The sequence below is a fragment of the Pteropus medius genome, unplaced genomic scaffold (assembly GCF_902729225.1).
Source record: "Pteropus medius unplaced genomic scaffold, Ma_sr-lr_union100, whole genome shotgun sequence".
Taxonomy (NCBI): domain Eukaryota; kingdom Metazoa; phylum Chordata; class Mammalia; order Chiroptera; family Pteropodidae; genus Pteropus; species Pteropus medius.
In genome coordinates this window covers 897,615-911,758 of record NW_024344374.1, presented here as the reverse complement: position 1 = coordinate 911,758, position 14,144 = coordinate 897,615, and the positions used below count along the sequence as shown (strand labels likewise).

The 14,144-nt window shown below is 37.4% G+C and overlaps 1 pseudogene; it reads left to right on the top strand.

Annotated features, from left to right (window-relative positions):
- Positions 1-9,603: 9,603 nt before the first annotated feature.
- Positions 9,604-9,722, top strand: LOC120608783 (uncharacterized; annotated as a pseudogene).
- Positions 9,723-14,144: the final 4,422 nt, after the last annotated feature.

Here is a 14,144-nt window from a genome sequence, read left to right as displayed (position 1 = left end):
TTATGATGTGCCTTGATGTGGGCCTTTAATTAAAAATTTTTAATTAGTTTCAAGTAAACTGTACATTGGTTAGACATCTATATAGTTAGTAAAATGATCTCCTCAGTTGCTTCATCCCTCCCCTGACCCTCCACCTAGCCAATGTATTAATGCTAATTGCATTCCCTATGCCGTGCTCCCCATCCCCATGACCATTCATCAGCTAGTAATTTGTACTTCTTTAACCCTTCACTCCATTCTCTCAGCCTCCCAAACACCCCTCCCCTCTGTCACCAAATTGTCCACTATATTTGTGAGTCTGTTTTTGATTGGTTTGTTCTTTTTATTCCTTAAATTCTGCATATAAGTGAAATCATATAGTGTTTATCTTTCTCTGTCTGACTTAAATAGCTTCTAGGTCCATCAAAGCAATATCTTTTTCCATCCCCTTCCTTTTCATATGCAGGGGTCTTGTTTTCTTATCCTTTCAGCCACTCTATCTTTTGGTTGGAGCACTTAATTCTTTTCCATTTAAGGTACTTATTGATAGGAACGTAGTTGTTACCATTTTTTAATCCTGTTTTTGATACATGTTTTTTCTTCTTAAAGAAGTCCCTCCAATATTGCCTGTAGTACTGGCTTGGTGGTGATAAATTCCTTGAGCTTATTTTTTTCTGGGAAGCTCTTTATCTGTCCTTCAACTCTAAATGATAGTTTTGCTGGATAAATTATTCTTGGTTGTAGATCCTGGGACTTCATCCTGTTGAATATTTTCTGCCAAGCTCTTCTGTCCTGCATAGTTTCTTTTGAGAACTCAGCTGCCAGTAGTATGGGTGTTCCCTTATATGTAATTTCTTTTTCTCTTGCTGCTTTTAATATTATTTCTTTGTATTTAACCTTTGGCATTTTAATTATGATGTGTCTTGGTGTGCCTCTTTGGATCCCTGATTTTTGGAATTCTCTGAGCTTCCTGGGGTTTTATGTCCATTTCCTGGGAAGTTTTCCATCATTATTTCTTCAAACAGCTGTTCAACATCTTAATTTTCTTTGTTATGCCGATCAGACAAATATTTGGAGCCTTAATAGTGTCCCATATCCTCCTTAAATTATTTTTATAATCTTGGCATCTTTTTCTTGCCATTCTGACTGAGTGTCCGAATTGGCTGACCCGTCCTCTAAATAGGGCATGTGATCCTCTTCTTTATTCACTTTGTTTATTTCTTTGTTTATTCCATTTAATATATTTCCCATCTCAGATAATGTGTTCTTCATTTTAGACTGGTTCCTTTTTATAATTTCTACTTCCATTTTTATGTTTTCTATCTCTTTTTTGAAGTTTTTGCTGAATTTATCTACATTTCCTGAAAGTTCATTGAGTATCTTTATAATCAGTGTTTTGAACTTTGTACCTGTTAGATTACTTGACTCCATTATATCTGGATCTCTGTTCTGTTATATGTTTCTGCTTCTTTGTCTTCTCATTTTGGCTGCCTTTCTGTGTCTATTTTTATGTATGAAGCAAAGCTCCTAAGTCTCCCGGTCTTATTAGTGTGGATTTGTAAAGTAAGGGTCCAGCGGCACAGTCCTGAGAGGAGTTAAGCTGCAGGCCAAACTTAGCCCAAGCCTCTACCCTTCTGGGGCCACCTGTTAAGATTCAGCAAGCAATCCACAGATGCTGTGCTTATAGTTGCCTCAAAAGACCACACCAGAAACTGAGGTCAGCTGCCTCCACCAGTGTGAGTCTCAGGAAGGAGCACCTGACTTGTTGAGGATACATCTGGATGTGCCTTGGGTGGGGCTGTGAGTTGAGTAAGGCAGGGTTTCAGGGAATCCTCTGGGCGGAGCAACCTCTGTTATCCAGTTTGATCATGTCACAGCTATGGCGGCCCTGTGTCAAGCGCACTGGTTGGGGGTGGGCTCAACAGGGAATAATGGATACCGCTGACATTTCTGTACGAAGCGAGCCTCGCCTTGGCCCTCACTCCGAAAATCCTCCCTGTAAGTACCTGGTGCCCCCTGCGTGCAGCCGAATCGGCACTGGTGCTCAGAGCAAGCAGGTCTGTCACCATGAAAATCCTCTCGTGGACCGGCCCCTTTAAGAGGCGTCTGCTGCTGCCACTGCTGCTGCCTCCGTCTCCACCTCATTCAGCCACTTGGGACTGGGCAGCTCCGTGTCCTCTCCCTGTCCTACCTTCTGCTGTTGCAGGGTGCTTTCTTGGATTTCTCCGTAGTTGTATGGCTTGTTCGTCTAGATCCCAGGTGATTTTTCCTTGCTGCTGCTCATTGTTTCCATCACAACTTTGATTTGGTCACCAGAGGGATCATCTACGCCATTTTTTCTCTCTCTCAATGTGGGCCTTTTTAGTGTTCATCTTTTTTGGAACTCTGACATTCCTGGGTTGTATGTCTATTTCCTTTACCAGGTTAGGGAAGTTTTCCATCATTATTTCTTCAAATAGGTTTTCAATTTCTTGCTCTGCTTCTCCTGTCACCCCTATAATGTAAATGTTGTTACATTTGATGTTGTCCCATAGGCTGCTTAAGTTATCTTTATTATTTTATATTCCTTTTTCTTGTTTCTGTTCTGATTGGGTGTCCTTTGCTGTCCCATCCTCTATATAGGTGATTTGATCCTCTTCTTTATCCATTTTGTTGATTCCCTCTAATGTACTCTTTATCTTGTTCCTGCCTGGCTCCCTTTTATACTTTCCATTTCCATTTTTATGTTTTTTATCTCTTTGTTAAAGTTCTCACTGAGTTCATCTACTCTTCTGCTAAGTTCATTGAGCATCCTTATAACCAATGTTTCGAACTCTGAATGTGGTAGATTGCTTGACTCTATTTTTTTCTGGAGCACTATTCCCTTCTTTCTTGTAGGACATGCTTCCATGTCTCCCCATTTTGGCTGCCTTTCTGTGTCTTTCTGTGTACTAAGCAAAGCTCCTAAGTCTTCCAGTCTTATGAGCTTGGCTTTGTGTAGTAGGCACAGCCCTGAGACGCATCCAGCTGCAGGCCAAGTTTTGCGCCAGCCTGTGTCCCTCTAGGGCCACCTGGTAAGATTCAGCAAGCAATCCCCAGATGGCTGGGACCTGTTCTGTGCTTATAGTTGCCTCAAGAGACCATGCCGGATACTTAGGCTGAGTGCTATCGGTGTGGGTCTTGGAGCTGCTCAGCAAGGAGCACAGGGCATGAGGAGGACCCAACTGGATGTGGCTTGAGTGGAGCCACAAGTTGGGATGGGTGGAGTTTCAGGGAGTCCTCTGGCCGGAGCGACCTTTTTTTTTTTTTAGCCACTTTGATGATGTTTTAGCTATGGCGGTGCCGCATCTACGCACTGAGAGAGGGGAGGGCTCAACAGCGGAACAATGGATACAGTTGGCTGCAGCCTCTCTCTTGCTCAGCTGCATGGGACCAGGCAGTCTCGCATCTCTGCCCCCTCCTGCCATTGCAGGGTGATTTCTTATTTCTCTCCCTAGTTGTAGTGCCTCTGTTCATCCAGACTCCAAGCGATGTTGCTTGCTGTTTGCTCTATGTTTCATCACATTTTGGTGTGGTCGCAAGAGGAGATGTACAAAGCTTCTACGCTCTATGCCATCTTGCCCCTCCCCAGGCAGGTCCTAATTTTAAAGTCAGGTTATCTCAGTTTCCTGGACTTTCATTAACTTCTGTTTCTGGTAATGTTCAGTGTGGAAAAAGGATGAATCTTTTCATTAACAATGAACATTCTTTAGGTAAGAGATTGTCAATGAGTGGTTATGAGATCCACTCTATCAGAAAAATCTGGATAGCTTGCTGAACAGGCCAATTCCTGGGTCCTGGGATTCTGATATTATTGGTTTGACTTAATGCCAAGAATCTAAAATTTTAACAAACATTCTGCAAGATTCTATTACATATATAAATGTGGGTTTCCTTGTCCTATAGGATAAAATTCAAAAAGGTATAGTTACATTGATTAATTAGAACTCTTATATAGCTCATTTTCTTTAAGGGAAAAGAAACAAGACAATATAATACAATATTACAAGTCTAGCTTCTAGATGTAGAAAACTGTATAACATGAGTTAAGATTAATTCAATTTATGTACTATTCTTTTATATATTACAGCAGAGGCTCGAAAATGAAAGCCCATTCAACTGGAATTTGTCCATGGAAGTGTTTTTGGCCTATATTCTAATTTCTAGACACTCAAATTAGCTTCCTCATTTAAACACAGCAATATTTTATACAAAATATTGCATTCACACAATGCAACATAGAGCTAGAACTGGTCAGGTGATGCCTCCTTTGAGAAAAGCATCCAGGCTCTCTAGTAGCCAGAGGCCCCACCCAGTCTGTTTCACCCTGGGCTCTTGCCAGGCCCATAGAAGTTGTCCTTTCTCTCTGAAGGAGGGCCTCTCCGCATCTGGCCACTACACGCCTTCCAGTTTCATTCCTGATCTTTCCTCGATTCCCCTCATGCTCAAGCATTGGCAAATATTGGGAGACAGTTGGGCAGAGATCGTCACACCTCTGTGTCTTTGCGCATGCCTTCCCTTAGGTCTAAACTGTCCCCGTTAACTTTATATTCTTGGTCATCTTTTAAGACGCATTGCAAGTATCATACCAATGATACCTCCTTCCTTGTCTGCTCCAGACTAAGGAATTCCTTTTCTGCTCTCCAACAATTTTGCAAAACTCTCTCGTACCTCTTATCACATTGTCCTATAATCAGCTATTTACTTGAACATCTCCACCTCTAGACCATGTATTTATTCAAGACTTGACATTTAAAAGGAATTTTTACATAGGCTTGATGTAGAATAGACCATATGAAACTCACAGTTAGCCAGAAGTTCTAATAATCCCACTGACCCAATTCCTTAATTATCTTAGTAGTAGAATTTGTGGTATTATTTTAGAAGAATGCATAACCATTTTGACTTTACCCAGAAATGTTTAGCAGTTCTTCAAGTAGGAGCAGTGCATTTTTTTCTTACTGCATTATTGTGATTTCACTTCTGAAATGAGGTTGAATACATCACAGGAGACCTAAAAATTTACTTTGTTAAAATTCTTTATATCATATTTACTATAACTACATCTTAGTTTGATACAATCTGTTGTAATTTCTTAGAAGAAAATCCAAATCCCGTTCAATATTTAACTACTGACTTACCTAACATTGAAGTCCCATTTAACTCTGAATTCTCTTTATTCCCTTTTTGGTAAAACAGTATATTACCCTCTTCATAATAATGCTAGTTTCAGCTATTTTTGATCACTTTTAACATTCCATTTCCTCCAAATATCATCTAAAGTTATTTTTCCTGTTCTTGAATGTACTTATTAGTTTCTCCCTCTCTTTTTCTGGCCAAATGCCACGTGGGTTTTAATTAATTCCTTCTATAATATTTGCATGCCTTGATTTTCTTTAATTTATTCTCTCTACACTCTTGCCTTATTTAATTCAAGGGAACATTTGGGGAATGGATATAGTTTGCATAAAGGATGGTTCACAAATAAATTATGCTGCTTCCAACTGCCAGAATGGGTAAGCAAATCTTGCAAAGCCATTTCTACAAAGTCCATATACAAACAATGGGAACAATTCTGATTAATGTAGGTTAAAGCTATACTGAAAGTTATTAGTTCACTGTAATTGCACTTGCCCACTTCAAGTTTTAAAAAGTAATGCCGAGTTTAAATGTTTGAAATTACTTTTTTCAGCACAAGTCCTAAAAAGAATGTATAAATCTGGCATTGTTTGGCTGATTGTTCTCTGTCCAGATGGAATTGTGCGTGTGAATTTTTCAGAGCTTTACAAGCATAGAGGTCTAGTGATTGTACCATGATATTTCACAAATGTAATTCCTATCCATTGTGAATTGTTGCCAGTATGATAGTATTTAACTTCTTGAAAATAACTTCAATTCCATTAAAATTAACTGGGTGAATTAATATAAAGATATTTTTGGAAGCTGTTAGAAGAGAGAGTTAAGCTTGAGGAGAAGGAGAAGCAGGATTGGACGTAGAAGTACTGGTATAAATTGACACAGAAAGGGAGAACTGTCTGATTAGAGGGTTCAGAGGGAGGGGAGGAGGAGAGGGGATTGGGGAAAGGGGAGAGAGGGAGGGAGTGAGACAGGGAGACAGAGGGGGGAGAGAAGGGACGAGGAGAGGGAGAGGTGGCCAGGCTGGAATCGTTTTGTTTTTTTTTCACTTTTTTACTATTACCTCTATTTTATCTTCATAGAAAATTTTACAATTCAGTATTTTCTAAAATACTTGTTTAATTGCTTATTATCTCTCTTCTCCAGTAGAATGTAAGTTCCAGGAGTTCAGACTGTTTTAGTTTCATTTTCAAATATATTCCCAGCACCTATCACAGTGCTGGTATATCGTGAACTCTCAATAAATATTTGTTCAATAAATAAGAAAGGCTGAGAAGTTAATACATTTCCAAGTTCTGAGAGTATGTAGTCCAGACAGGAAAGGAGGGCAACTTAAAGTTACGTATAAGGAAGAACAAAAGGGCAGCAAGGTGAGAGAGAGCAGGAGAAAATTCCTTGAAAGGTAAAATAATTTGTTTGTCATGGATTAAAGCAGACAAAGAAGTAATCAGTATCAGTATATGTGTACATAAGTTTTATTTGATGGTGGGAAGGCAAAAAAGTAGAAGTAAGACTAGAATATTTTCATGGTGTTACACCAGGCATAGTTGTTGTGACCGTGTTTCCAAACAAATGGGGGGTTATTTTGCTCATAATGAATTAAGGAATTCTTTCTCCTACCAAAAGAAATTTAAAATAGCTTCTTCTAATAACCTCTCTAAGATTCAAGGTAGAAAGGCAGTATGGAGCTGAGTAGGCTCCTTTAAGGCTGTTCCCTGTCAGGCAAAGGGTTAGGATGAATTCCACATCAGTTTATGGCAGGGAAGATCATGGGAAGATCAGCATCACAGGAATACATATGGTCTGCCAGCCTCTCACCATTGGGCAGAGTGGTGCATCAGAACCAACATTTCTACTAATGAGGTTGTGGGTCTTCCTTCTAAAGGGTAAAACTGGGAAAGTGGCCTTATCAAGAAAGGAATAAGCTGGCCATTTTGGACTTTGGGTGTTAGCTATTTATAGGAGTCATCTGGGATACTCACAACCCAGTTTCTGAAGGCCCTGGGACCTGTGCAATACTGCAGTTTTCTGGGGAAGGAAGCCCAGCACCTAAGATGCTGAGCCTACATGAGCTTCTTTCATTGAGAGCCCATATCAACTTCTCAGCCTGCTTTGTGTCTGGAAAACCAGGCAGGGAAGCACAGGCACTGGTGTTACTTGCTTTGTGCTTTTTGACAAATTAACTTCTTAAAGTCTCAGCTTTCTTTTCTTAGAACAAGAATTATGTGTATCTAATGGAATGCCTTAGAAATTTGGATTTCATTCCAAATGAACTGAAAAACACAAAATTGTGTTTTCCTCATCTTCATGATTTTTTGGAATGTAAACACAAATAACTCTGTTCTAGGTATGAGTTAATACTGGGATTTAAGTAGAGCGCCAAAAAACTAGAATTCCTTCTGAACGGACCCATTATTTAACATTTTCTGTAATAGTATTACATAGACCTGAATATTAGATAATAAACAGCAATGATCAAGATTTTTGAGACCTTTTTATTTACATTTTTATTGCTAAGTAACTATAGCAGCAAAAAGAAAAGAATAGCATGATTATTTAGGTAATGTCAAAAAGATAATTTCTGAGCTTTCTGGCACACAGTAAGAGCGTATTTCTCTGCTTCTCAATAAAATTGGCATGGAAAATCTCAATGTCTGTGTTCTTATTGCTCAGAAATAACTCAAGCAAGACATTCCATATGGTCAGAGAGGCTAAGAACTTTCTAGAACAGTCTGATAGGAGGGAAGTTTTAGTGTGGTGTACAGTGGAACACACAGAATGCCTTCTATGTACCAGGCGCCATTATTTACCTCTTATACATATAATTGCATTTTCACAACAGTTCTTATTGCTCTTCTTCAGTGTTCATCTAAGAAAAAAATATAGATTACTAAAGAGTACTAGATAGCTATTTGAGGAGAAAAGATATCTACTTTATTAAGGGAACAGATTAGTTAAAAAAACTTTCCATGGACTTAAGGTCTTAAGAAATTTCAGAGCCGGGCAGCAGAAATATATATTTTAAATATCAAAATTAGTTAAAGGATAATAGACTATACTCTAAATAGAAGAATAATTTAAACAACAAAACTCAAGGACCAATGGCTACTCTCACATTCTAGCGAGAAGACAGGTTCACTGTCTGCACTTAGGAGACTAGATCGGCTATTCCAGAGCGATGCTTAAACTCATTGTGCATAGAGGTCAGGAGCTTAGAAACTGGAGTTCAGTTGAGAGTCAATCCAGGCATCCTTATTTTCCAAGTCTGTGACTTTAGAAAGTCATTTAGGTTCTCTGAGTATTTGCTTTCTATTTATAAAATGAGAATAATGAAATGCCTATGTCATACAGTACACATTAGTTTGTACAAATTACACCTAGCACAGTGCTAGGTACATGAACATTCAGGAAGTGATGTTATTATAATTAATATTTTTATTGTCTAGGAGACTTAAATGGTATGCTTCCCAGTGGTGCCTAGGATTCCTGTATCCCCAGTTGAGAAATCAGTGGCTAGGGCACTGCGCCTGGGATCAGAGGTTTATACCTTAAGGTAGTGACACAGATATCTTTAAATTTATAACACAGGGAATCGTCAGAAAGCAGATGCCCTTTTTAATCCTTTTAAAACCAAGTTACGTGTTTTCTTATAAAGCAACACATGGACTTTAACCCAAAGGCCTTCTTGGTGCAAATATGATATGAACTATTGGCTTTAAGAAGACATCTGTACTATTTTAAAGAGTTGATGTTAATACTGGCATTTATATATTAACGAGCACACAATTCACAAATCCATAGCAAAACACAGATCTCACCTGAATGTCCTTTGACAGACTAGTTAATTCATTCCTTACCATCTTTTCTCCCCTAGTAAATAAAGCATTTATTCAATGTTTCTGAGTAAAACATGGAAGGTATTTTTCTGCATAATAGATTTATAAGTACTCTGAATTACTGTAGTGAGTAATAGTGAAATTCCAAATCATTCACTGCCTCAAGGGTTTAGAATACAAAAAACCTATTGGAGTTTCTTTTAAAATCTTTTAAGTCTACAAAGATAGTCAAAGTAGGATACTATTGATTTTTATTTCTGAAAGTACTTTTCCTTAGGGCAATATTATGCAGTTGTATCTGACTGAGGACTCCCTTATATCTTTGTGTGAATTTAATATATAAATGAAGATCTTGCCTGGAGGGGGAAACATGCTGTTTAAGATGTATGTCAGAGTAAAGAAACTCCAGAATTCATAGGTTCCTTCCATTTAGATACTTTAAATGCTCAGGTTATTTATTCTGAAAGCTTTCTAAGGAATGCCATGTGCAGTCGCCTCTGTAAGTGAGCAGCAAAGTCCCAGACGGTCCTCCGAGAGGTGTTTCAATCCATAGTGGATGACATCAGTCTAACATAAGACAGAAGAAGTCTTCAAAAACCTAGGATCTGTGGTTTAATTTAAATGGATGAAGGGAGTCTACAGCCATGCCACCCTGAATGTGCCCGATCTCGTCTGATCTCTGAGGCTAAGCAGGGTCAGGCCTGGTTAGTACTTGGATGGGAGACCACCTAGGAAGACCAGGTGCTGTAGGCATTAATAAAATAAATACATACATACATACATACATACATACATACATACATACATACATAATAAATGGATGGAGGGAAGTGTTAAGGGGGAATTTTTTTCAAGAGCACGGAGACAATTTATGGATTTCGAAGACAAAGAAAGTAGACAACATGATAGTCCCAGAAAATAGAATAAAATGTGCTAGTAAAAATGGAGCAGCATTTTATTTCTATTTAAGACTGCTTAAACATTGCAAAACAAATAGAAAATATGCAAGGCACTCTTTACAGCTCTGGTTCTTGGATTTCTATGTGCACTAGGATCTCATCTTTTAAAATGCAGATTCCTCAGCCAGACAATAACCCTAAAGATTGAGATTTTCTGAGAGAAACTAAGTGATTCTAATGCAAATTAAGGTCAAGAATAGTTACTCTATAGTTTTTGTCAACCAATGTACCAGGCAATAGAGGAAAAAAAATCCCCAAACTGGATTTTAAATGAGTAAAGCACCACTTAGGTTTTTTTCTCCTACCATACTTACTCACAGGAAGTGGAAATTTTATCAGAATAGTAAGCAGTGAGGTATTTTTTGAAGATTTGATATTGGTTATGTGTGCATTCATTCAATAAATGCTTTTTGAAGACCCCACTAAGTATAATCCAATGTAATTCCTGTTAGCAATAAAAGGATAAATTAAACAATTGAAATTATCTTTAATTTACTCACATTCTAATTGTGGAGACATAAGAGCAACCAGAAAAATTTAATTGAGGGCATTAATATAGAGACATGCATAGATAGAGGATTACAGTAGGCAGTGGGAGTTCAAACTCAAATTGAAGACAGGAATGTCTCAGAGCAAATTTCACTTAAACCAAATCTTGAAAAATAATTGGATAGCTAAGTTGATTTGGGAGTGTCTGTTAAGAGCATATGTTAGTCAGTGATCAAGTAAAAGTGTTCAAAGTCATGAAACAGCTGGAATAACCACAACTATTTAAATATATCACTTTAAATATTTCTGTATATATTAATTAATAGCAAATAAATATAATAATTAATTATACTCATAATAGTCATGTGACAGGATTGCAAAAGATGGAAAGGGGCAGATCATGACCTTCCTGTTTGGTAAAATAAGAAATTTAAATTTTATTCTGTTAACAAAGAATAAAATTGAAAGACCAAAATGAAAAGACCAGATTTATATATTTGATAGCCCCTTCTGCCATTCTAATCAAATTGTGAAAGACCACGAAGGTATGATAATGCAATTGAGGTCTGAGAAAATATGTTAATCTGGACAAATGACAATGAGATGAAAATGGATATGAAAGATATTAAAAAGACAATAAGATTTGCCGACAGTATAAATTGACTGTGACTAAATAAATCAGCAAATCAACATTTGATCTGCAGAATACTTCACTGCCAAATGTTTGAATATAATGCCCATTCTCTATAAGCACTCAGGATTTGGAGAGAAAATTAAAGTAGACTTGACTCTTTTGGGATCCAGAAACACTTATCTCTCCTCTGAATCATGGGGGATGGCAAGAACTGTGGGGCAGAAGCCCTTGGAATTTGATAGGTATCAGCCTTCTTTATTGTCAATATTTTCTTACTTAGAAAATGACCTAGTAAGTGTTTTAAAAATACTAAATTTGGACCAATAGGAGGAAAAATGTGAGTTTTTTTCTTAATGTTTTAAATAATCTGATATTAAGATAGTTAATTTAGGGTTAAGAATATCTATTGATTATTCAACAATATTAAGGAGCTATTATATTTCATGGATTGAGGTTAAGTGAAGAGTTTTGCCTTCATAGGGCCAATATTTTGGTGTCAGTGTAGGACAACAACACATCATATTCTACATAGCAGGTGTTTCCAGGTATGTTGTGAGAAGTGAAGAGAAGAGTAGTCACATGGGACACCTCATGAAATGAATGAGATGCCAATTTGCCTTTAAAAATATGGCAGTTTTGCTTTCTACAATGGTACATAAAGATGCAGAAAACTGTGGATGAAGTAAACATGTAGATACACTCTGCCTCTACTCAAAGGTGAACTGCCTGCGTTCTGGTGCCATACTAATGCTGGGTGCTACTTTATTTTTTGTCGATTTTCTTCTGGCTCTGGACTTCCATACTGTGCCACCTCTTCTAGAGGGACACTATAATCACTGCCTCATGCCTTCTATACTGCAGGTCTTTCCCGGTTGCCTCTACTACTGCGATGAGGTCAGGGTGGCAAAACAGCTTTGGGTACTCTGGATGCCCCCCTCCCCGCCCCCCCACCACCAACCAAAGGAAGTGAAGTTCTCTCAGTTTTCATTCCTCTCAGTTTTCATTCCTTTCTTAAAATTACATTTTTAGGTCTGTAAAAGTGTACAACATGTGCCTAATTATTTTTATAAACTAGCGCTCTCAGCTTTTATTTATTGTTCTCTCCTGGGATTTAGATATCCAGACAATAGGAACTGAGCTGGCAAATACATTTAGAATGGGCAGCACATTATTCTTGGAATTTCTCTGCCTCTTCAATGACTGTGACTTTGTTATTAAGTCGACCTCCTTGTGCCTGCTTTTTTTTTTCTTTTTCCTATCTTTATAATTACTTCTCTGGGCATATATACTTTTAAGAAAGTATAGTGTTTAGATTTAAACTGGTATTTCTGCTTACTTTTTCTTTAGTAAGTCCTTAAAATTCTTTAAAAGGTCCTTACTAATATCCAATAATCTGTTCTGGGGGAGAGAATGGAAGTATTTTAATAGAATCACCCCATCTCTTCTCCTTGGGCAGGCTGTTAGAGACAAAGACAGCTGTTTGCCAACCATTGCTTAAAGGTGAATGAGATTCTCAACCTAGAACTATTTACGATGATTTTGGCACTAGCCATATTTCTTTGTCTTTGTCTTGGGAATCTCAACCTCTAACTAGGCCTTTTCCATCCCTTAAGATTTCTCTTAGGCCTGCTTGCCATTTCCTCAGGCAGGATGTCCTTGTTTGTGTGAAAGGCTGTCTCATACCTGGTGTGATGTAGAAACTGATGCTGAATTATTGGCTTAAAGATGCTGAATTGGGTTTGGCAAGCCTCATAAACTCCTTCCCTTCCCTAGCAGATTTTCTCTAGTTTCTGCTTCAGACATTGCTCAAAATCAACCAATTATTGGGAACTGAAAGAACTTCCTTGTGAACCATGAAGTCCTCTTCATGCTCTGTGTAGAACGAGGTGGTGCCTGCCAGTGGCTCTTTGCTCTGCCCTGGTTCTTTTCCCTAGTGTTCTTTTCTAATACACCAGCAAAAGAAAAGAAGCATTGCTCCTAAGCCTCTTATTGCTGAACTTAATTGATCTGGGTTGAATCTAAAAGTCAGAAGGAGATATAGTTGACAAAAAGAGAAGACAACCAATAAGCATATGAAAAGATGTTTGATTTTTTTTCATATATAAAGAAGTACAATACATTAAAACGACTATAGAATCTCATTTTTTTATATGTCATGTTGCCAAAATTTATAAGGTTTGATAATATCTTGACCTGGCGTGGACAAAATTATGCAGAAATATATACTGGTGTTCAGAGAGTAGATGTGTACTTTATCAGTGTTAATCTGGTAACGCACATATAAATTAAAACTGCCCATGCATTCTATTCTAGGAATTACACCACTAAAATATATCTCATAGTTACCCTCACCAAATTGTGCCAAAATATATGTATAAGGATATTAATGTTGTGATATGAAAAAATAATCACCACAAACAAAAAGACATCGAGAAACAAAGAGACATCAAAAAGATCTGGATACAACTAGGACTTTAGTCAGCAGAGAACTGAAAAAATATGTTGTTGAAAGAATAAGTTCTATACCACAAAGGAAGACTTTCTAAGACATATTAAATGAAAAAGGCAATATAAAGACACAATGTAGAGTGTGATTCTGGTCTGTGGAAATAAAAATGAATCTGTCTATGTGGTATTAAAAACTTTTTTAGAAGATAAAGGTAAATACTAGTAGTTATTACCTTTGGGAAGATAGATTGGTTGGAGAAGACTAGTTTTCACTTTTCATTTGGAATCCTCTGTGTCTATAAAGCAACTTTTATTTATATTTTACAAGTGTCAATAAGAGATACGTGGACTGTGTTTTCAGGCCAAGTTTTTATTATATAAACACACAAGACAAAATGTGTGTGTTTTTGTGCATTTAAATATTTTTTTAATTCAAATTTTAAAATTTAAATTTAAAATTTAAAATTTAAATTATATGTTTGTATGCTGTTGCAAGAAATGATACAGTGTTTTTCAGTATGTCTCTGCATAGCCTTTTAGTGTTGCAAATGGGTAGCTAAAGCCATTTAAATACATAAATGCTTGCTGATAAAGGAGCTGAAGTTTTTAAAGTCTTGTATTAAAGCATGACTGGGGTGGGAAAAA